This window comes from Falco cherrug, chromosome 3 (genome assembly GCF_023634085.1).
Source record: "Falco cherrug isolate bFalChe1 chromosome 3, bFalChe1.pri, whole genome shotgun sequence".
Lineage (NCBI taxonomy): Eukaryota > Metazoa > Chordata > Aves > Falconiformes > Falconidae > Falco > Falco cherrug.
This window is the reverse complement of record NC_073699.1, coordinates 100965166-100989154: the sequence shown is the minus strand read 5'-3', so window position 1 is coordinate 100989154 and position 23989 is coordinate 100965166. Positions and strand designations below refer to the sequence as shown.

Here is a 23989-nt window from a genome sequence, read left to right as displayed (position 1 = left end):
CCCCTAAAAACCCCTATCACATCAAAAAAAAAGAAATCCACCCCCCCCCCCCAAAAAAAAAAAAGAGCCCATCCCACCGTATTACTTGAGTGTTTCTCCCTCTGCACCCTAAATGCAACTCTGACGCGTGTTTTACCTTGGCAAGCTGCGCCGCGTTTGGTGGGTGCGTGGGGTCACCTCGGCCTTCTGGCAGCGCAAACGGCCACGGCAGAGGTGTGGGAGGGAGCACCTTCCCCAGCACCTTCTGCTGCCCGCTTTGGTGCAAGGCAACAAAAAGTTGGCGAGGTGCTTGCCAGGGTCTTGGCGATCACAGAGGAGCGTGCTCAGGGCTGGGAGGTGCGTGCTGAGGCGCAACGCGGGCCACCCCCGGTCCCTGCCTGTCGGCGAGAAGAAAACCCCACTGCACGATGGCATCGCCCCCATGCACAGGGAACCTTTATTCGACATGATTCACAAACACTTTGAACTCTCCCCGATAGCTTCGTGGGGAAGAACTTTTATTACTAGGAGGTGTTTTACAGGGGATGGTATTTACTCAGGAGTGAGAATCTGTCGCTCAAGTTGCACGGGAGCGTTTCCTCCCAAACTGTACGTTCACTGACACGTTACATGAACAGGAGCCCTCACACAGACACCCAGTGCTCATGTTATGAGAATGCCAAGACGTCTCTAGCTCGTTTAATACAGTAAGTAGGTAAGAAGCCACTTGCGTATACATATTTATATTAATTCAGATATTAATCACTTATATGGAAATGTTTGGTTTGGGAAGGCAGCAACACCTCTCCAGAGATTTTTAATAAGAAAATATGATAATACCTTCTATCCTTTATCCACTTTGGTGACTTTTTAAGTTTAAACTTGTTCTCTAAGGATAACACAAGTTCAAAAAGCTCTGCTGAAAAAAACCCCAACCAAACAACAAAAAAACTTGGAAAACACGTTGTTTGCATCTACATAAAAGGCGAATTGCAACCCCTATCCAATCCTATAAGATATAGTAAACACTTATGTAAGTGTTACAAAGCACACATAGAAGAAAAGTTTTTACCTCCTTTTTAAAGCTGTTTTGGCGAGCTTTTTCTGCAAAGTGAAAAGCACCATAGCCACAAGGTTGAAGAGGAATTACCGGTCTGTTGCATATGTAGCAGCAGATTGCATATTCATGAGCTGCAGCTGCGGTGCCAAGGCCACCCCAGGAAGGGCAGCCCAGGAGGAGAGCCAGAGCCGGAGTGGGGAGCAGCAGCTGGGGCAGCCGGCCCTGAGGAAGGGCTGAGCCTTCCTCCCAGCAGCAGTATTAGGGAAGGAGGAAGGAGTGCCCCACTCCTCCAGACCACTGGGACCACCGTGCTTTTGAAAGGTGCTCCTCTGCTCTGCCCCTTACACTCCCTGCCAGCCATCTGCTTGCTCGCCCCCTTCCCCGGCCTTCTCCGACAAGCTTATCGCTACTCCTCTTGTAACGTTCAGCTCATCTTTTCCTGCCATCTCTACCCGCGAGCGAACAGCTGCAGGAAGGCAGTGCCGCAGAAGCCCACGTAATACCAAGAACGACGCCGTGTTTCTGCCCGCTTCCACAGCATCATGGTGTCACCCAGACTTCAGCATCCTTGATAAGACGGAGCTACAAAACCGCTGCGCCTTGAAATAAATTTGGGCTGTTTCTAAAGATCATGTAGTGGGATGTTGCATGCTACTTAATGCAGTGTGCGAACTTCTTGGTTAAGTAGCATGTTGCTTATAGTAGGTGCTCCTGGAAAGGAGGCGTAAGGTAATCTCTGCGCACACAGGGAAAAGGCTTCCTCTAAAATTTATGTCTTCACATTCCTACCTTGCTTCTTGTGAGACCATTTCTTGAGTGATATATTAAAAGTAATTAAATAATAATGAAAAAATATCTTTCACTTGATTTAGTTGCGATCACTGCCTCTTTGTTTTTTGTATATGCTGGGTTATTCACGGATGCTTATCCACAGGATCCCATTCTAAGTAAATAAAATTCCATCAGCAACCTGCAGGTGGTTGGGGTTGTCCATGGAGCCTCAGACAGCTCTGGCAGAGGCAAACTCCAGAGCAGCACCCGGCTTTGGGTTCCCCAAAAAACTCTCCCCCAGGGCTGGCGTGTAAGTTTTCCGGGGGCTTTCTGCAGAGACGCCAGAAGAGCCTGTCATCAAATAACACTGTTTACTGTTCAGAGCAGAACGTCAGAGGTAATAACTGTGATTATTTTAAATGACTTTAATTTTAGGATCTCCTGAGTCATAGGAGTAACTGTGACTAAACCCAGCAACTTTGCTCCGTTAAGATTGAGCCTAAGAGTGGCCTGTCATTTCCCGATCTTTCAACTTCAGATGTTTAGTATTTTTTATCAAAAAACTGCCTTTGTACTCTAAAATTCATCCCATTTGTTCAGCCCTGTGGTCTTCAGATGTAACAGATTAATTTTTGTCCAAACAAATTTTGTTTAACTTAATTTTTCTGATTTGGTGTTTCTGATGCAACAGCGGGTTCTGGTGAGAAGAGGCAAAATGCATTCTCATCTAAAATGAATGAGAGAAAAATGTAGATATTTTTACCATTTTTTTCCCTTTTGTGCTCAGGACAAATACAAGTCTGGCATTCTTCCTGGTTTCCTTCCATATAATTGCTCTTAATGGTGGTGGTGGTGTGACAATTAGTAAGTAGATTATTTTTTTATCTTTTCTGAATAAGTTGCTCAAATGATACCCTTCTGTACCTGCCAGGGTCTGTTCTACAATCTCTGTCACCTACCTTGCTTATGCTGCTGGTGCAGAATAGAGTTACTAATTATAATATTAAATATGAATATTTACTTCAAAAATAAATAACTTTTCAAAAGATTGATTTCTTTAAGAATTATACCTTTTGGAACAGAATGTCAGAAAAAGGTGGTCAAGTTCTACACTACCCCATGTAATCCCAATCTAGCTGTCACACTCAAGAAGCTTTTGTAGGAGTGATCTCAATGTGCAGGTGTGCTCAAGTGAGGCAGGAGGTCTGAATGTGCATTCCTTCATAGGGTCTGGCTGTATTTAAGTATGATTAATTGCCATCAGAAATAACAAATTGTCTGTATGGAACCTCAGGAAGCTAGAGTATTATACACTGTTTCTCAGTACAAGAATCAGGCATTTTCCATGTATCATTCCAAAATTTGAATCCTCAGCTCATGTGTTTCACCAATACACATGGTCTGGTGTCTTACCGAAGTATCAGAAATTATTTAAAAAACCCAAACTGCTTAATTTTGCTTTGTACAACTACCGATTTATCGAATACTGTACAAGAGGATGCTATTGTACAGTCATTTTGAGGATTATAAATATGGTAGTTGAAAAATGTGGAAAATATTGCACCCCTGCTAATCCAAGCTCTTCTGCAGAAAGATAACCTGCTGAAAAGCCCTTAGTCTGATCTATCAGGACTGCCTTTGAAACCTGAGGTGTAAATCTTGTCGATATACCAGAAAATAGCCCTGGATCCAGGAAAGACTATGCACATCCATTTAGTCTATTCTTACTCCCGTTTCATTAAAAGAAAGAAATCCTTGTTTTAATGCCTGGCTGTGGGATGAATTCCCCAAGTTAATAGTCTGCTCAGAGCTATTAATGAAGTTGCACCTTTAGATACCAAATAAGATGCTTTAAACCAGCCTTGCAGCCCAAGTATCCCCCAGATAACACAGAAGGTTGGCACTTAGACCAAATCTGCTCGGATTTTGTTGCACCTGTTTGCACCAGGAGCCTGAGATCCTCCCTGCGTGTGTCCCCGTAACTGCTCTTTGTGGGGACTCTGAAGGTAATGGTGCCGGCGGGGCGGGGGGGGCATTGCTGCAACATACCCACACCCTGCCTCTTCTACCCTGCGGGCTGGAACAAACAGCATCTGCCCACGCGTACCCCGGCAGTGCGGGGGTTTGAGGCATTCACTTTGTCTCAGGGCAGATCTCACGGTTTTCCTCATGCTCTCACCCCTGTGACACAAAGTGCCTCCTCGTGCCGCTGCTGGTGAGGCACGGAGGTGACACGGTGCCCCAGACTGGATGTTTCACGCGGGGTGGAAGTAACCAGGCTACAGGGCTGTATCTTGCGCATCTTTTACCTGGTGTGTAAGCAAGGCCCGTTCTGGAGGAGGTGTACAGCTGCCAAGGAACATCTCTGAGGCACCACAGCGTGTTGCTAACAGGAGCATGCACAGATGCACAAGCACTGTACTGAAGGCTTCCGTGTGTGACCTTTTCTCCCTGTATATATAAAAGAGGGGCAGTGGGGTGGGAATCACTGGCAGAAACAAGTAGTGAGACTGCTGGGGAAAACACAATATTTAGACTACAGAGCTAAAAAAGACAGAAGAATATCAAGTTCCTATAGAAACAGACACTGGATACACTTGATTTTTAGGATAGATGTACACTGCAGACTGTGCTGTAGTGTAAAATTACCTGAGCCAGCTGTGAATGAGCCATCTGAGGTACCAGAAACAAGAGTAGGTGCTTTTAGGTTTTCACCCTTGATTTATGCATCCCATCAGCAGTGATTCGATGGTGGCTCCAGTTCTCCGAGGTATTTATCCAGCAGTGGGGAACAGGCTGCGGTGCAGCAGTGTCCTGCCTTGCTCTTCAGCTCTTGTCCTGCTGCTCCACTGTGCCCAGTTCTGCTCCCAGCTCCTTCTGGGGGCGAAGGCTCCTCAAGGCAGATGCCAGCAGGCTTTTGGCTCCCTTGCATAGCTTCACCAGCCCACATCTTTTTCACATCTTGAATTTTCTGCTTCCCTGCTCTCAGCCTCAGCTCTAATATAACTTCTGCACTAGTTTGTTTTTGTCGTTATGTAAAGGAAATTCAGACAGCATTCACCCAGTGTGCAACTCGCGTTCAGTCCAACCCTGCAAAAATTTACCTATGGGAAGTTTATCGATTTCATCTTCGGAATCACATGGAGCAAGCAAGCAGATAAATTGCCCAGCTACTGATGAAGATAAAAATCATCCCTCATTTAAAGTTTCTCAAGTAATCTATTTTTGTTTTTCTATTTCTTATCCCAGAAATAGGTTAATACCATCTTTACTGCTATAAATGGAAGAAGCTCTGCTGTTCTTACATAGAATATGCCAATGTATTTTGTAATTGTATAGATTTCATATCTATATTCAGTAACCGAGGTTTCAAAATGCATGCTGCTGTACATCCTGGTGTCAAACAGGCTTGAAGCTGCTTCTCAGAAAAGCTCAACATGTGATGCCAAAATTATTGCAAACTAGGGGAGCAGAAGTGGTGTCTGCACTTTGGATTGTTCACAGATTTCTAAGCAAATCCAGCCATGAAAGGATATTTGACACTTGCCTATCTCACAGCCATGGTGAGCCTTCAGAGCAGACATTTGCCTGTATTTACAATTTTTTTGCCTGCAATTGTTCTTCTCTTGGAACGCAGGGCAACAGCGCTATATTAAGCGCATGCTGATGGGAGCAGGGGAATCTGGTGTTTAATGAGGGCTGTAATATCACATGCATACATAAACTGGCTGCGTCTGATATGCCATTACTGAAACGAGTGACTTGCATAGCTGACACTGTCATTTGTAACAGGGACAAATTATAGCACAGGTACGTTTGCAGCGATATGGTAGAGCAGTTTTTCAGGTTTAGTTAATACAGCAGAGGATAGTATCTAGCTGGAGAAAAAAAAATTACCCTCCCATATCCAGAGAGATTCTTTACTGTTCTGGTTTTTGATCTTTCAAGTCGACTTGCGCGTACGTGGTCCGTTGGGAAGCCTTGCTCAGGGCTGGTGGCCCTCCAGGCACCTCTCTGGCAGCAGCGCTCAGTTGCATCTTCCCCTGCTAAAGCAGGACAGCTGCTTTGGGGAGCAGCACCCCCTGTCCCATACCCAGCGGCCAGTCGCCCACCAGCTCACGGCACCGCGTGGCACAGAGGAGTGGGAGCTTGCTGGGTGCTTCCCAGCCCTCGGCGTGCTCCCTGGGCTGGAACAGGTTTGCTCCCTGCCAGGCACTCAGCTGCCCTCCCTGGGGAGACGCCAGCCCCAGCAGTGATGTGGGGAGCGGGACAGCAGCTCCAGGGGGGCAGCTGCTGTTTTTTGGGGGGGTGCCAGAAGTTTTGCATGCCTCAGTCTGGGTGGCAGCCCCACGCCACTCTTTACAGCCGCCCTTGGCTTCCCAGCGTTATGATGCCCGCTAGTGAGTAGGTGAAGCAGCGTCTGAACGCCACACGTGCAATGAGCTTCCTCTTAATTGCGTGGTTTTTCTAGCCTAAAACTAAAGGGCACTGTTACTCAGGAGCTGCTGGTGACTCTCAAGGGGAAAGAAGTGACTGCTGTAGCTGTTGGTATCTTACCTTCTATTCATATTGTATTCTTGTTCAAAACCACAGAAAAGTCTTGCAGGGCCTTTGCAGTGCTGAAGGCAATTCCACCCCCACATGCTTTTCCTCCCTCTCTCCATCTGAAACAAACACAGTTCCATGGCTTGCCCAGTCCACACTGGTGAGATACAGTCTCATTTATTTGACTTACTCCTTCTCTCTTTCAAAGCAGGAAAACGCCAGGGCAAATTGCACAAACTAGAAAAACAAATCTGCCGCATACAAGTTTTCCCTTATTATTTCCTCTGTTATTTACTAAAGGAAAAAAAAAACCACCAAAACCCAAACCCAAACCACCAGTTACCCTGTATTTATCACAGTGACTAGCAGAAAGCATGTGATTCTTCTGGTAAGCAGCAATTTACAGATGGCCAGGTGCAATCAACATATCTAATCTTATCACGCATTTGTTTTATTCGCAGCTGCAACAGTTGGTGTCAGTTAATAGGTTACCAAGCATGAAGTATATTTATTTCCTTTTATCCTGCTTCAGGGCTACATAAGTGATTTGTAAACTGTCCTAGCTGTTGAATTTACATTTAATTTTTGTGTGCATGGCGTTTTTGTTATTTAGTTTGTGCCACTTACTTAGAAAGAAAATGAAAATATCTTTCAGGGAATCCATTTTGTTTTCATTTGATCGATTTATTTTTCTGGGGATTTAGAAACTTGAAAATCATCTGTTTGCTCTCTGGGTTTCTAATCTACAGTAGAACACAAGTTATTTGTCAAGTAAAAATTTGTAGGTTTTTTTAAAGAGTGATCTATCATTGGTGAGGGCTCAGTTTTGCCTGTTCAGTTCCATCAAGCCATGCAGTGACTTGGTTGCTATCAGCCCTTCCAAATAATCAGGCACAGTCTATATAAGCTGAATGTTAAACAGTGGTCATAAAAAATATAAAGAAAAAAGTATTAAATTATCTTCTTAGCTTTACAGTTCACACTGTGGACACCAGGGTGTATAGATGTATACATAGCAGTAAACTAACCACGTAAGCTTCAAAGCTCTCCGAATTCTGGGACAAAAATTAAAGAGCCTGTTTAAAATAAATGTATTTAATCCTTACCAATGGGTCTTTTCCAATTTTTGCAAGGGAGTGATGGTCTTGATTGTGTCATTTTTTTGCTTTCATTTACATCAAGACCACTTTGTGTTAGATGAAGAGTGATACAGTAATAATTCCTCTATAACTTACATGCTTATATATATATTTTGCTTACATGTATCTTCAAATCTGCTTCCCAACAAAAAGAGTATTGATAGTAAAGAGTATATTTATTAGCACACATCAGTGTAAGTCGGGTACTCTCTAAGGTAATGAAGTTGCACATGTGAGTTTAACAAAAAAGAGAAAGAGAAAAGAGTCTCAGATTTTGAGCCCAATCATGGTTTTAAAATGCATGACTAGCAGTGTCTTATCGTTGGCACAGAGCAGCATATATGTATAGTAATTGGCAACTGTTAAATGTATGAATTTAATGGACCTGAACAAATAATTGCAGGGAATAATTTGCCTATTCAGATTAGCCCCTTTTTCTGCACACATTGTTTTGAGGTGGATTGGAATTCCCTCTGACTTTTATTCTCAATTACATTTTCACTTTTCAACACATTTCTGTTGATCTGATACTTAATCCTATATTTGCATTGCTGTATAAAGCATTGAAAATAAGATCTTTGTTTAAAAAGCCTATCAGTAGTTCTTCACAGACTAAGAATCGAAGATGAAGGCTTTAAAACATTTTGTAATCTGGGATAAATAACAGCTGGAGGCATGCCAAGATTTTGCACAAACTGACCTTTTTTCTCCACGGGCCAGACTTCCATGAAGGCTCTGCTCTTCATGCTTCTTCTTATTGCTCATCGTGGTACTGCAGGTGGGGAGACTTCTCCAGGTAAAGCTAAAATCTGCCCAGGTATATCTACAGCAGTAACCCTGTCACTGGGGTTGGAGGCAGGATTAGCCAGATTGATTAACACATCGTAAAAATGTATGAGTCTACAGTTAGGCAAATAAGGCCATTATAGCAATTTTTAAGCTTCCAGCTTAAGGAGTTTTTGTTCTCGGAAGACGAAGCCACTGCCCTACCTGATTTAATTGTTTAATCTGAACTTTCAGAGATTGATTATTTGAATAATTGACTGTTGATGCTTGGTTACACATGCTAATCCCAGTCTAAAGCAGAAGATACTAATGCATGTATGCATGCCTACCCCTTGTAACGTTCCGTAGGTCGCACCACGTGAGCTCACCGTTGGCACTGCAGCGTGGGGATGGGGGGGTTTGGCCTCATGGCTCCAGCACAGGGCTTGACTCCTGGGTGTCCTGCCTGGGCTCGGTGCCAGTGGCAGTGGCACTGCTCAGAAATGCCTGCGCAGGGACACCATGTGCCACCATGTGCCACCATGTGCCACCACGTGCCACTGTGGGGCCGCTGCTCACCCAGCCTAGCGAGGGCGAGCCCATCCATGAGAACTGCCTTTACCCTTCTGCTCTGTGGGGGTGGCGTTAGGGGTGGCTCCTGTGGCAGTTCTTCTCACGGCTTTTTCCAAGACATTTATTCTGCAGGTCCTTTCTGCATGGGACCTGTAGGAGAGCAGACACAGTTGAAATAAACTTTCAATAGCAATGTGTTAGTGACAGCAGTGATTTTTAACAGGTCCATTTTTTTTTTTTTTGCTGTGTGCGTGTGTGTATTGAGGCTCCAGTAACCCACCACGGCCCAGCAGACCATTCTGATGGCCCTGCCCTTGGGGCTCTGAAGGAGGCACCTTTTGCAGCCTTTCACCCTGTTTTATTCATTAAAAAGAGGGGAAGTGAGTGTAGCCCTGACAGAGTTTGAAGAAAACTCTGAAAGGTTGGAGGGAAAGCCTGAATTTGTCTCTTTAGTGAGGCCTGCCCTTGCCAGCAGCGAGGGCTAGAACATGCTTTAATTATCACCGGCTCCACCTCTCCAGCCCATCGATGCGATTGCAGTGGTGATGCTAGTAACGGTTTTAACGCTGAGCAAAGCAAAGAAGAAAGGTGCCCCATTTTGGTGCTGCGGCAGGATGATGGTTAGGCAAATGCTGCTGTTATGTGCCCAGGTCCATCCGTGGAGCGCTGCCCCAGGGAGAAGCTCAGGGCACTGGAGGTTTCCATCGCCACACACCAAAGGGAAACCAATTTCAAGGGTGCAGGAGCACGACGACTCCCAGCCAGGCTGGTACTGCTGGAGATCCACCTCTTCTCGGGGGGCCAGGGCAAGATGTTGGGGTCTCGCAGCTCTCGTTGACATCTGCTTGCTGCCCGAGGCATGCACCTCAGCATCTTTAACACTCAGGTCATGTTTTAACTTTTTTTTTAACCTTTTTCTCCCTAAGCAAGGACAGTGAAAGCCTTTTGGTGCTTTGCCAAGCAAACATGAGCTTCAGGTGCCATCAAGGGTCTGCGGGCACCAGGATTCTACACACTTGCTTATTATATTACTATTTTTGTCTGCAGCGGTCTGAAGACTTAGTAAAAAGTAGATGGAAGATTTAGTCTTGGCAGTGCAGGGTTTGTAGAATTTTCCTTAGACACACAGGTGGGCACACAGCTGAAATGGGTGCAAGGTTGAGAAGGGTGCTGCTCTTTGCGTCCCCATGCTGGCTCCACGTGTAGAACAAACCATTAAGCACTACAGTGCTTATAGGTACCAGAGTGCCTATCACCCCCTTTGTCTCCATCAATTTTACTACTTGAATGTAGGCAACTTTCTAAGGTGAGGCAATGCTTCATAAGACTGCCTAATCTGATGTATTCTCCGCAGTGTTTTTATTTATTTTTTTTTACCTTTTGTGGTGCAGCACATGGTCTGACTCCTAATATCGTGCCCCCAAAGCCCATACCCCGTTGCAGTGGCAGCAGTGGCCTTGAACTCATTTTGCTTTCCTGTGCCATGAGACATTTGGCTTTTGCCCCTTTACTGTAGGTACCCAGGGGTGTTTTGGCCCTGGGAGATCATCAGTTCAGAACTTACATTACTTATATTCGGTAATCTTCTCAAGCCAATCTGAGGGCTTTCCGCAAATTTGCCAGTTTAGAACTTGAAATGGAATTGAATTAATTTTGCTTTTCAGTGACTAAGCATGCAATTATTTTAATAATGACAGTTCAGGCACCCAAGTAGTAATTATTCCTGACAGTCTACAGGTGAGCATACCCAGCTCAGAATACATTACTAAACATGTGTTCTGGCAGACTTCAGAGCAAGCAAACACAAATGAATTATTTTTTTTTTTACCCTCACAGAATATTAGTTTCTATTAAGGACTGTTTTGTTGAAGTACAGCATTTAGATTTGCCAAGTAATCTTCTGTCTCTTGGCTTGAGGTGGAGGTTTATGAGGAGGGGTAAAAAAAGATCTTTCCTTCCTTCATCTGTTAAAAGACAGCCAGATTTCCAGCCTTAAAGAGATTGTTACCAGTCTGAAATGCTGCCTCCGAAGCAAATGGGCATGAACTCGTTAGCCTCAGATGAGGGATGTGAGTGCTGGTGTTTAAAGCATGCAGGAGCTTCCCTGTCCATTCATGGACAACCTTTTCAGGACAGACCATGCCTCTTGGGCTCTGCATCTTTTGTGGCGCAAGGGAAGATGTGAGAGAAAATGTGGCTCTCACGGGTCCGCAAAATCTGTCAGAGCTCACAGGCGTCCCACAGCAGGGGCTCTTCGGTTTGTGCTCTGGGCTTCAGACCTCGTACTGCCAGCGAAAGTCCTCTGCTGGAAATCAGCTCAGGCAGGGAAAGACAACATGAGCCACTGGAGCCAGGGAAAGACCTTCAGTTTTGGTACTTACCTACCCGCAGGTCTAAACCCGTGACACACCGCAGGGACGGGTGATGTCATTGGTATCCTTGGTACTATTAGTAATAACAGAGTTTTCCAAAGAAAATTGGATCAGAGCGGTAAAATGAAATGTCTTTGATCCTCATCAGTTCAGCCAGCATAATGCACAGATGGAAGTAATGGTAGATGGGGCAAAGGTGTATTGCAGCCGTGTAACTTGAAAGCTGCATTAGATAAGATAAAAAACACTCTAGAAAAATAAAAAGAATTATGTAGAAGTCAGTTAAGTGTTGATATAGTGCCGCATAGGAGATTATTAATTAAGCTGGAGAAGATGGGGAACTTTATAACGTTTGTGAGGTTGGTGAGGCACGGGGTGAGGGAGATCAGCTCGGGGGGCTGCTGGAAGGGGAAGGTCTGGGCTGGAGGGGAGCTCGTCGGGAGGTTGCATAAGGATGGTCTTGGCCTTGCTTCTTATTTACTGTTTTCATTAATGTTTTGGAAGCACATTAAGGAAATCTGCTCAGAACACAGAGAGGCAGTGCTAATAGGAGGATTGGGAGAACATATAAGGAGAACTGGTTGACTATGTGAACGGGGCAGGAAAATGGGATAAGGAAGTGCAAAGGGCAAGTCGGAGCCGGTGCAGATTACCAGTAATCATCGTTACTGGGGGGTAAATGCACAGCGGCTATAAACGACCAAGGCAGATAGAGCAGCTAGGACATACCAGTCTGTCACAGCAAGATTGTCATCTAGTGCTGCAGGCGCAGAAAGTCATAAGTTTAATCATTTCATAAATCATAATGATCATAATGCTTCTAAGATCAATTTAGGCTTTTTTTCAGCAGAGGTGGCAGAAACTGTTATATAAAGCCCTGGTAAGATACTAGTGATAAACCTGGGATACTAGTTATCCATTTTCAGGAAAGCTTAATTCAGACTAGTGTAGGTTTAGAGAATCATTACTCTTCAAGGGAGTAGAGAAACTTGATGTATGGATGGAAGCTAAAAAGGATTGGTGTCTTTATTTTGGCAGACTAGAAGTGGAGAGGGGATTGGACTTCTGCCTGATTAAAATAAAGAGCAACTAGAAATAGGGAAACAGCTCCAAAAGGGCTAAACTAAGAATGGGGTTATCAAAAGATTAAATGGCTATAAAACTGCTATAAGCAAATTGAGAAGTACTTATTAAATCCAAAGTTCTATATGATGAAATTATGTGGAAAAAGCATTTAAAAGATAATTTAAAAAGGTGGCCCAGCAGTCTTTAGACCATGTTTGTAAAGCATTTCTTTAATTTTAACCTTAAGCCTGGCATTCTGTAAAAACACTTTTCACACATATTTACTGAAAATATACATTTTAAATAGATAAGAAAAAAGATTTTCTCTTGCCAAAGAGCGTGGCACTGTTGGTGGCACTGCAGCAGCCTTCTGTGGTAAGAAGCGTGAGCACGGGGGAACGCTGCAGCCTCAGGCTGGGTGGCGCTTCCTTGGCACGTCGTGCCCTGCCAGCCACGGAGCCAAGGCTGCGCGGGCATGAAACACCGCCAGTCACTCCGGAGGTGGAAGAAGCACAGCCTGACAGGCAGCTTCTAATTTTCTGAAACATTTGATTGCCAGACCTTAAACCCCAAACACATGGGAACTTCGATATTTCAGAAATTCATAATTTGGTCCCATCATGGCAAATTTTCACAGAGATACAGTTATTTGGGCTATCGGATTTCCGCTCCATGCTTCAGCTTCCTAACACAGCTGCCTGTAAAGCTTGATGCTTTGAGCTAATGGGGACAAGACGCATTCTTCCTTGGTCACGGTATGAAAATGGACTTAACCAAAACATTTCAATAAAATGCCAGCCTTGGGTAGATGTGTGCCATGAAGCATTTCAGCCTCAGTCGTTTTAAGTTTTGTAACAAGGTAATTAAGAACAACAGTATCGCACAGTAGGAAGAGAGTGTTAATTAATAACTCTTGGAATAACTTATTTTTACACAGATTAAGATTAATTTCATAATACCATACAGAAGCATTGGTATCACATTTTTATATGAATTAGGATTAATTTCATAATATGGTAAATATGCACCATTATATTTATACTTTCATAGATACACATTATATTTCAAATGTAGAATTTCAGTCACTAATTCGACACATTCAGTTGCTTAAACTTAGCACTAAATAAATATCAACCAAACAGCAAACTCACCCACCAAAAAGCTTGCTCAAGGTCCATGGAGCTAAGAACATCAAACTGGAACAAAACCATCCCCTTCCATTTCAGATGTTCACAGCCTTGCACCAGCAGCGTCTGCCTCACCGGATCCCCGGTCCATGTGGATGTGCCAGCCCGCGTGGGGCTGGGGCTGCAGTGGTACCGGTTGTGTTTCAGTCATCGGGGAATTAGTTCTTTGATAGCAGATAAAAGCTCATGTCATTGATGAATGATGAGATGGAGCAACATGAATGAACTTTCTGGAAAACGGTTAACAGAGATCAGAGAAACCTCTTTGCAGAAAAGTGTTTTAAGATATACTTAAAGCATATGTTTAAACATGTTAAAAAGATGGTTTTGAAAAACCTCGTGAATCGAGGCTTCTGTTACTTTTGAAGCCATTTAGTTCAGTATTTCAACTATCCCAGAAAGGAAAAGGGGATAAATTCAAGATGAATGTTAATTGCATCTAATAGCTCAACTAGAAGAACTGGTTGAGCTTCATTTGCTGATTTTCTAAAAAATCATTCATTATGTTGTTTAGCATAACAGAACTTTATAGTTTCTGATAAGATCAGAGATACACTGCATTTTGTGTTGGGTCAAAGACACACAGAAACACAGTTCCCAGCCTCAGACTTTAGAGCAAAGGAAACGCTGCACATAAAATCCCAGCCCTGGTGAGTCAGTGGGACAAGATAACCACTACCATGCTTTTTAGGTTCCAAAACAGAATGGTACATTTTTATTTCCCTCAAAAAAAGAGATCGAAATTCTATTTTCTTTTTGATTGAGCTGTATCAAGCTACTTCAGAGAAATAAGAAATATTAGCAGGAGAAACAAGGACTTTTCCAGGGCCATATAAAAATAGAGAATTCATCAAATAGGATTATGTTGAAATTTTAAAGCAAAAAAGTCCGTAAGGTGTGTGTGACTGTGAAGTGCTTTCACATGGCTCGGGAAAGAGCTGTGGACTGAAATGCACATCTGCTAAGTGATGTGTGCTTGCTGTGTACTTAATATAATTGCGTTGGAGTTCCTCTGAGTGGCTGAGAGTCCATCAGGCATGGTCTCCTGCTTCCCAAGAGCAGATGCTGATGAAAAACAGAGCCTGAGAAATGGGGTAAGTCTGGGGTGGTATTTCCACAGATGCATCCCCCTAGCGCTAGCAATCGGCAGCTTGCTTGTCCTAGGTGGAGAGCAGCAAGTTTGCCTGCTTGTGTTCAGGTCTTAGCATGAAGTGCAAGTGTGGTTTACCCCCACCAAAAAACGTGGAAGGTTCCTGGGTGAAGGATGAAAAGGAGAGTGAAGGTCACTGGGTATACGGTCCTTCTCTGCCTGCCACGTGCCGGGCACTCAGGTCTGAGCACGCCTGTATGTGTGCACTGTTACCCGTGAACCGTGCACGGGAGGGGCTTGCCAAAAATCCACGTGCAGGTAGGGAAGGTGGTTCTCTAGATGCTACCTTCTGGTCTACTTGCACAAAAGAAACGTTTCTTTCTTCACACAGGAGTTTACGCACACCATCTTCTCTTAAGCACAGGCCATTTAGAAACTCAGTCCTAGTTGTTGCTATCAGCAGCAGCTATGTTGAAACCAGTTTTAATCATCTTATTAATTCTGAGTAAGAATACTTTATTCTACAAGTAACTTCACAGCTTCAGAGGAGTGAACTCCACTGTATGTGGTATAACAGTGGTATACAAGTGCAAGTGCTCTTACAGTTCAACAGTAAAGCAAGTTACAAATCTGCATGTAAAATGGTTTCCATTAAGCTGGCGAACAAACTGATGATTTGGTTAATTCTAACTAAGTGACTGCGTTGCCACAGCTTCACAGCTCCCAGCGGACCAAACGTGAAACCTGCATTACACTGTGATTTATTGCCCTACTTATTCTAGAATGTCAGAAAGATTATTTGCAGAGAAAGCTTGCTGAAGCTCATTAAAAATACATATTTTAGTGTTAGGAAAGCTGAACTGACATCCAGGGTAGGGGCAACTCTGTGCCCAGAGAGAGGGACTGTGCAGAGGCTCTAATGGGTTTACCTGCAGCCAAGCCGGGCACTCAGAACCATCTTCTTTTGACCTTTTGGTCTTTTCCTCAGAGGAGATGTGGGTTAGCTCCTTGTCAGCCTGCAGCTAGATGCTTCTTCTGATGCTCTGCAAGGCAGGGTATTTCGACCCTGAGCCTTGCACCGCATACACACAGGAGAAGTTCAGGCTGGGACTTGCCCAAGGAACGCACCTGGATGGGTGGGACACGCAGCCGAGCTCTTGCCCCTGCAGGGAGGAGAGCCCAGAGCACGGCACAGTTGTGCCTGAGAATGGGAAGGTGAAATCAGCCATGTGGCTGCCAGACTTGTGGCACTGCGAGGGGAAAGGTAAGAAATATGCAAGTTAAATCAGGAAATACAACGGCTTTTTAAGTGCTTATTTAATAAGTGAATGGGAACGGAAAAATATTTAAGTAACTGTGTTAATTGATTATGTAGTGACGTTACACCAGCCCATGTAATGTTATCCAAATATTCCTACACAGATTTTTTTTTTTCCTCATTTTTCACAAAACCCCAGATGCTGGTATTTTTTGGGGGTATTGGATACAGTATTAAGCAGTTTTATATCACACAGAGCCTGATGGTGGACACACTGTGGATGAGGGCTGGCATGGGAGTAGAGGCCAGAATGGCAGGTCCCCTGTGGCTATTTCATTGACATAGCTGGGTTTTACTACTGACCGTAAAATGGGAAGAGAGTCTTTTGATCTGTGGCTGTACCATCACTTCAGCTTGGACCAAGAGAGTACTTTGAAGCACATCTTTCAGTCGTTCCCCTTTGCACTGCTGACGTTCACATCGCGCAGCCCCTTTGCAGCAGCACGCTGGCCTCCTTTTTGGATTAGGAGGATTTTGACCTTTTCAGGATTTTGACCTGGAAGACGTGCTCCGAATCTGCTCCTGTGGGGCCAGACCAGTGTTAGTACCAAGTAGAGCCCCAGAAATTTATACAGGGACAATACCAGGTGCTTGGCATCAAGTGTTTTGCTTTAGCTCTCAGCTGCATCACTTGCTGATGCCCGGGAGCCTAGCCTTTGCCCATGACAGCCCGTACGTCATACACTGCCCTCTATAAACCCAGCAAGCGCCATCCTGAGGGATAATAGGATTTTTTAGCCCAAATTCTCCTGACTGCAAGCCTCTTCCAGACTCCCACTGCTCCACTGATTAGGAACAGTCCACCACCATTTCAGGAGCCTGCTTCCTTAGGGATAGATTTTGAAATTTAGTGCAGAGTGTGTAGAAAATTAAGTCAATACCTCTGTTTCTTCCCATTTTTAAGTGAGTGAAAATAGAAGCCTGGAAAGACTCTAAAGAAAACAACTAGTAACAGCCATGAGTCCGTGACCACCCAGTAGTGGAAACAGGGGGTTTGAGTGTGGGGAGGCTGTTTTAAATCTGGAACTGATTGCGTTCACTTTAGCACTTCCCTGCATGCTTGTTTCTATTTGCAATTTTTAATTCCAATTTTTATTTTTAGCAGGGTGCATTTTAATGGTTTAAATGAACAAATTGATTTATTTTCTAATTGCAAGCAATAGTGATCGTTAAAACTGCCTTTATTGGGAGCACGGCAATTTTAAATAAAATTGTTACATGTCAAACACACAAAAATACACAGCCACGTAAAAACTGATGAGAGCTTGGGGTTCTGGATACAAGTATGAATTGTTTTTATTAGACAATTAAGGTCTTGAAAGTTTGGGAGGATTTCAGGCTTCTGGGTGGGCTGTAGCAGGTTGATGGCTTTTTATTTGCAGATTGCTGCATTTGGTCAATATGTGCATTCAGTTTTGTCCTTTTATAGAGGTTCCCCTACTTTATGCCATATTTTTTTGCTTTTTATTTCTCTAGGATTGTTTCATTCAGCCCTGGCACCACTGCAGTCTTTCTCAGCAATAAGGAATACCAACTGAGGCACAAACAAAAGCTGAAAAGACAGAGGCCCCAAATGGATAATCTTGTAGATTATTCCATGATTAATTATCCCAGATTTATCAAATGCCACATCCAAATAAGGTCAAACACGTAATTATAATCTCCCTCAAGACAGGCAGCCGCCCCTCTGCACAAGCCCTGGTTCCTGTTGCAGAAAGTTTGAGCTGACTTCCATTAATAACATGGAAAAAAGGAGTAAAGCTGATCTGTTCTGAGCTATGTACTCAACATGTCAAGGAGATCATTAGTGACTGACACCAAGGATGTGCCACAGACAACAAGATGTCTCTGTTGTGCCTGTCCTTTACTGACATCCCTGTCGCATCCTATTCACCCACCTCATGCAGCGATTCTCTCATGCTTTGGATCAAAAAATTTCCACGTTCTTGTTGGGGGTTGATGCACATCGCCATTTTGTTCTGGTTTTCACAGATAGTTCTGTTTGCATTTTAATCACGTGAATGGAAAGGGTTATTCAGAGCAGAATAATCAGCATTGCAATATATATCTCTGTATTTCTATACTTTATCTGTACCTGGTTGAATATCATCTTTTTAATAGGTTATAAGCCCTAAGTCCCAGAGGGAAACTCACAAATTCACTTCATTTCCCTGATTTCACATTTAGGTCTCCACGTTAGCTATAAATGTGTAAACCCACATGGAGGTAGTTCCTATTTACTACATAGCTGAGGAGGCAAACGGCTCTTTTTTTCTTTCACCATATGGCTGAAGTGACTCGCACACAAGCAATTTGTTCTGATTCAGCTGTTTCAGCAGGAAGGATTTGCAGAAGCAGGATTGGGAAACACACAGGATTCTCTTTCACTTCTGTGACAAGAGTGATATTTTTAATTAGCCCCTGTTAGTCTTCCGAGGGCAGCTTGTAAAAGTTTAATTCTCTCTCTCAAGTCTGAGTCCCACTTGATAAAGCCATTTTTTATGTGTATTTAGGGAGCAATTCTGAAAACGTTTTCAGGTTTTTAGAAAAGTCAGTTCCCTGGTAAATTCTGTTGAAGAAAAGTAAGAGTTTGGGATTTTCTTTTCTCCCGGTAGCCTTGACTTACACGAAGCTTATGGAAGATACAGGGAGCAGGGAGGGGTGGTCAACATGCTACTTCACTGAAATCTTAAGAGAACCAGCTGTCAGGAAGATCTTATACACTATGTGTATATTATTTTAAATACCTGAAGGCCCAAGGTTGGTACATGGGGAAGGAATAAAAAACTAGGTCAACTAATAATGGACAGGAAAAACCTGTGGATAAGGTATTCCCTGTTACTTGGTTACACAAATGTATCATTAAAATCAAAGCAATTGGATTTACTGAAATCTGACAAGTAAAACGAAAAAAACCCAAAAAAGTCCATTTGAAATAAATATTAGCTGGTTTAAAAAAAATAACATTTCAGTACATGCATTGACTAAAAACTACAACCAACATAAAGAGAGAAAAAGCACAGAAGGTAAACCAGCCTTATTAATTTGCAGCAATGCCCTGAGATTTTAAAATGACCTCAGCTGAATGAACATGGTGTTGCACATGTTTAGGAAGGGGGAACACAACATCCAAAGGACTTGTAAAATGTTTTGATTTGTAATTTAACATAATATGTGGGATATATTTGGCGATGCCTTCAAAATTCAGCTCTACGACAGCACCCTGTCAGCAGCGCTACAGTTAAGAGCCTGTGAGAGCAAGTCCCTTTAATGTCATTGGCCCTGCAGCCTTCAGTTTAATATTTAAGCTGTTTCTAATTGTGTTCAGCTAAAACTTGGCATCTAGTTTATGGGCTTGGATGCAATTTTCATTTCAGTAAAAAAGAAAAGGCGAGAAAAGAGGCAAAATTTTAATCTGTCCTGTTCCCAGAATTATGAAGTGGTAAAAGAGGTAAAAGTTTCAATGTTTCCGTCACTTTTCCCAAATTTGTCCAAGTGTGATTTCTTACCCTAAACGTAACGCAATACAACACGGTGTAGTACAGCGCACACACGCACGCAGATACATAGCCAAGAACTAACCAAAACACCCAACTTTGAACCTTCTGCAACAGACTTCAAGAAAACCAAATTAGGATCTTGTTCATGGGGGGAGATCTGTGCTTAACGACTACAAAAGGAGCTCTGCACGTGTTTCAGGAAATTGCATTAGCTTTCATCAACACCAGAAAACTACAGTGAAAAGTCCATCTTGGAAGCAAACCCTACTGGAGGCTTCAGGAGAGCTCCCAGGCTGCTGTCGGTGGATGTGCCCCATCCTGCGTGTCACATCACGGACCCCGGGTGCCACCAGGGCCATCTGCCTTCCCTCCCCCTTTCCCCAGAAAAGGTTGCAAGATCTATGCTCCAGCCTGGCAGGGCTTTGGGGGAATAAGATGCCTCTGCCTGTTCCCAAAGAGCCAACAGGACTGCAGGCAAAACACCATGGAGAAACTTCCAGTTGGTGGCTGTGGCAGCTGTGGCTGGCTCCACAGAGCTGGTGGCAGGGGCAGTGCTCCCTCCTACCTCTCCCCTCCCACGGCTGCAAGGGGTGGCGGGAGTACATCTTCTGTCATCTACAGTCCACCTTTCCCTTAGGAAGAGCTGCTGCTTGGAAGACCACTGCTTGAGGAACCGCTTATCTTGAAGCCAGAAGGTGAGGCCATGGAGATGAGCTCAGCAGAAGAGTTGGTTAGCAGAGTCGAGCAGCAATAGTCACCCAAGCAAATCCTTTAAGGCAGGGAAAGTGGCGTCCTTGGCTTCCTGGAGTTTGCCTAGACTTCATGGTTCTTCCTGGCTTCTAGCAGAGATCCCAGAACAGCAAGTGAAAAGATATTATTCTTGAATATCAAGCGTACAGGGCTGCGGAGGCACAGCCCCGGTAATGGAGGAGCGTGGTCGGTTGGCTGTAAGGGGGAGGAGGAGGAGGGCGCAGGCATCTCCCCGCCAGACGTCTGTCCTGATTTTGCCGACTGCAGGAATAGTGGCCTTTGGGGCATTTAATAAAAAATGATTAAGGAAGAGACAGGACTGCGGCTGCATTACTCATCCATTAACCAGCCACGCACCAACAGACATTTCTCCCCCTGAAGCAACACAGCACTGGACATAGAGCCTTTGCATGGGTGTTCTGCTCTTTGTGTTGTCTAAGAGCACTGCACCTTAAAGACACAGTGCAGCTTTTACCATTTTTATGGTTTTCTTCCAGTTTGTTTGGGTTTCAGTGCAAATTGCTGCTTTACGACAGACCTCTGTATCGCATCCACTTTAATGCTGATGTAATGTAGTGCAAGTAGAGTTATTTCAGGGAACACCAGCTTGGTATGCTGACTGTTGCTACATTTCATGCTAAGACTTTCTGAGGACTTGACAATGAACTTATGATGTGTCTTGCTGAAATGTACGGTCTATGGGAGCAACTGTGAGAGCCAGATGAGTTCTGGACCGAGCAAGCACGGCATGTCCACTGGGATGGGTGGAAGCTGATCTGTCTTAGGCCAAGGGTAATGCAATATAATACAAATTCTTTCAGCGAGTGACTGGCAAGCTAATTTATGGGAATTTCTGATGGAGCTGCTCTAGCTTTAGGTATAATTTAGGTAGGTAGACACAGGGTGAAGTTTTTCAGAGTGACGTTTCCCAAGGGAACTTCCGAAGTCCCTGGTGGGGTATTGACTCCGAGCTTCAAACAGTTCCCGTATTTGCCAGCTGTAACTTTAAAGTTCTTCCCTCTAACTTCCCAGATGCTTCAGCCACCAAATGTTCCCAGTGAATTTAGCTGGGAGCTACAGAGCACCGTGCAAATCAGTCTGGGTGGTTAGATGCCTCAGCGAGAACTCAGCAACGTGCTCCCGCTGATTAGGACTTGCCTTTCAGAGGTGTTCATCCCACTACTTTCTCCTTTCTGGAGCATGTCCAGAGCCATGGGGAGGGGGGGATTAGTATAAACCCACCAGGTTTGTTTGTAGAGAGGTGATTTACAAGCAATATTTTAAAAATAGTGAAAAATAGTTTACCTAACCACTGTTATTAATGGTAACAGCCATCAGCTGTACATGACCACATCAACTATTGCACGATAGAAGGAAAACTGCTCCATAAAGGACAAGTTCTGTTTTGCAAAGAAGAAGGAAAGAAGGAAGGGGAAAGGGACCATTAAAGACCTTCATGCTCCCCACGATAATGCTATACATCACCCCCAAAATGCTTGCAGGTATACACAAGGCTCGTCACTCCTTCTAGCCCAATTTTTGTATGCAAGGTCATCCTCCTGGTGCTACCTTAGAAACTGGCCTTATTCTATAGAGGACATTGAATGATAACACTGCGAGTCAGCTGACTGCTGTGTCACAGAGCTGCTGCTTTCTACATTATCGCAACTGCCAGAGCTCTTACTGCTGCAGTTTTCTAGTCGCAGTGCGGCAAAGCAGACGCATAGAACCAGGCACAAAGCAGCATAGATTTTTTTTATTCTTGCCTTTTTCATATGAGGGAAATTTTCCTGATGGTAGCGTAGGAACAGACATGCAGCCTGGATGTGTTGGCTTCAGCCTGGCAGCGCTTTCAGCTGAGCAGGGACTGCTCGGAGCTCTGTACCCAAATTGCCTCTGAGGAAGAACGCCTGTTTCCCACTTTGTGTACTAAGAGGGTTTTTTTTTTTTTTTCATGTGGCGATATACCTGCAGCAATAGGACAAAGGAGATGGCACTTGTCACTGTTTGTCCGACTGGGGCCTTTGCAGGCACTCCATTGCCGAAGCGGTGCCAGCGTCCCAGGGTCATATAGATTGGCAATACAGATGGCCGCAATTTCTTACATCAGTTAGAGCAAAGCTCAAACAGGAAACCAGACTCTCTGACCTAAATCAATCCCAGTCCTTCTGGATACAGGGCAGCAGTCGACTAGCAATGACACAACCAGCCATCAAGTGGAGAGTCTCTGGGACTGCAATCTGTATGGAGGCTGAGAGAATGAAACCCTTTCGGTTATCCAGTCGCTTCTCCTTCTTCTAATACTACAATTACTACAACTACAACTACTACTGCTTCTATTTTTCTTGCCTGTAAGAAGCTATTAATTGTGCTTGGTCTCTGAGTGTGTATTTGCGTGGATTAGCCTGCCTATATCACAGTCCTTATCTGCTCCTGCTGGAAATCAGGGCACGAAGTCAGCCTGCTTTAACAGTTGTTTCTTGCTGCGTGATGCTATGCAACTAGAAGGGGTTACACTGACAACAAAGGAACAAGCACAAAGCATCACTTTCTTTGCTGGACTGTTACAGGAACATAACTCTTCTTCGATATGATGCTGTGGTCTCTCTTCTCTTTGCTCCTTTTTTTTTTTTAATTCATCTAATCGAGCAGACACCATCGTGGATGTGGTTTTTAATGATTTGGAAAAGACAGCCTGTGGAGACTGCGATCTGAGACAGCAACGCATTTAGGTTATTGCCAATTTGAAATACTTGGTTTGTGAAGCACAGCCCTAAGGGACAAGCTCAGTAACTGAGAAAGAGATTGTAGATAAAGAAATAAAAATGACAAGCATAATGGAAGCTCTGCAAAAGAGACTGTCAGAGAATCAGTTCATGGATGGCAATTTCACCAGTCTGAATCTGAATAATTCATAGATTGAAATTACCCTGCTTTCACCTTTCCATTTAAACCGGCATGATCTGAATCTCTAATAAATTTTCAAGATAAAGTAAAATGCCAATTTGAATCTGAAGAGCTTTTAAAACCAGATGCTACACCCTGAATCTTTCGATACCTTTCACAATTATCCTGTGAGAACTGCACTTCATCACGAAGCACCATTACCAGTGAAAATTACTGTGATTACAATAGCAACAATAGAATACCATCAAATGATCTCTAATTTACCTAATTTACCAAGGCTGACTGTGTGCCCATTGTGTTTCACTACGTCTGGCACTGGATCAATATCACAGTGGAACAAAAATGCCTTAGTGTGTGCTTCCTTTTGGTACCTTTAACTTTGACAGCACAGGAAGAATCCATCTCCCGTTAAATGTTTTTACAGCCAATCTACATGCCTGCTGTAGGATCTGATTGATTCGCCATGATTTTCTTTAGTTCTTGGGTATTGGATGTCATTGTCTTACTAATTTGTTTGTAATGTACACTCATGCACAAAGACTGCAGCGAGCCAGTACCAGCAGAGAGACCCTGCACTGCTGCTGCAGTAGCTCTCGCAGGGGAAGCCACGGCGAGTTCGGTGCCTTATGTGAATAATTCCTCGTGCCTGAGTTAGAAATGCTTTCTAGCATCACTGGTCTTGGTCATACCACATGAAAAATGTGGGCAAAAGCCATGGTCAAGAAAAGCGATCGCGTGTAATACTAATAAGATCCCCCCCACCCCCCCCCCTCCTATTCAGCAATTAGCATGTGGTTGTGAGAGACGCGCTGCGACTCCTTCTGTACATGTCTGTATGTAGGTACGCATGCACATACAGAAATGTAAAGATACTCTGCTTTGTGACTATGTGCCAATCACTGAGGGTAACAACTTTCTCTGACAAGCCAGGTGCAGTGTTTTGCCACAATCTGCTCGGTTGTGACAAA

At 44.0% G+C, this 23989-nt stretch overlaps 1 long non-coding RNA gene across 1 annotated transcript; it reads right to left on the bottom strand.

Moving 5' to 3' along the window:
* Positions 1–471: 471 nt before the first annotated feature.
* LOC129735655 (uncharacterized) lies at positions 472–4769 on the bottom strand. The gene is made up of 3 exons (XR_008731449.1): positions 4460–4769; positions 4120–4261; positions 472–2537 (listed from the first exon to the last, which is right to left on the bottom strand). It is a non-coding gene; the product is annotated as an uncharacterized LOC129735655 (long non-coding RNA).
* Positions 4770–23989: the final 19220 nt, after the last annotated feature.